This window comes from Corylus avellana, chromosome ca7, assembly GCF_901000735.1.
Source record: "Corylus avellana chromosome ca7, CavTom2PMs-1.0".
Lineage (NCBI taxonomy): Eukaryota > Viridiplantae > Streptophyta > Magnoliopsida > Fagales > Betulaceae > Corylus > Corylus avellana.
In genome coordinates, this window is record NC_081547.1 from 11,890,720 (window position 1) to 11,891,833 (window position 1,114).

The following is a 1,114-nucleotide window of genomic DNA, read 5'->3' on the forward strand; positions in this document are numbered from 1 at the left end:
ATTCCAACATTCTTGACCGGTTCTGTGTCTAGCACAATGAAGTCCACGGGAAAGTAAAACTTATCCACCTTGATCAAGACATCCTCAATAACTCCCCGTGGTATCTTAACTGACCTGTCAGCCAACTGAAGTGTCATGGACGTGGGCTTCAGTTCTCCTAACCCTAATTGTAGGTAAACTGAATAGGGTAAGAGATTCACACTCGCCCCAAGATCTAAAAGAGCCTTCTTAATTCGACTGACTCCTATCGTGCAAGAGATGGTAGGACACCCAGGGTCCTTATACTTAATGGGCAACTTGCATTGAAGGATAGAGCTAACTTGCTCGGTCAAAAATGCTTTCTTCGGGACATTTGTTCTTCTCTTAACTGTGATCAAATCCTTCAAGAACTTCGCATAAGAAGGCACTTGTTGAATGGCGTCCAAAAATGGAATATTGATTTGGACCTGCTTGAACACTTCGAGAATGTCCTCAAACTTCCCTCCTTTCTTGGGTGCTTGCAACCTTTTGGGGTAAGGTGCTTTCGGCACAAATGACCTAGGAGGGTCCTCAATAATGGGCGTGGCTGTAGATGGCTCGGCATCTCTCTTCTCTTTGTTGCCACTCTTTTCCTTTTCTTGCCCCGCAGGGTCTTCTTCTTGCTCAACCACCTGATTGTCCACTTGTCTCCCTAAGCTCAGTGTGACAATTGCTTGTACATGTTCTTGCCCGTGTGCAGGATTTGAGGAATTCCCAACCATATATTGACCTTTTGGGTTGGGCACGGGCTGACTGGGCAATTTCCCTTTTTCTCTCTCACTCAAGTGATTGGCTATCTGTCCAATCTGACTCTCCATCTTCGCAATTGCTTGGGTGTTAACCATAGTGGCATTCTTCACTTCATCTATTGCTTGGGTATTTGCCATGGTAGAGTTTTTGAGCTCTTGTATGGTCTGGCTATTCGATTGTATGAATGCCTTCATCGTTTCCTCTAGCGATGATTGTGACGAAGATGCAGGATGTTGCGCTGGTTGAGTTGAATGACCATGATTCTGTGAGGGAAATCCTTGATTCATTGGTTGGCTCTGCTTCCATGAGAAATTAGGGTGGTTCCGCCACCCTGGATTGTATGTCT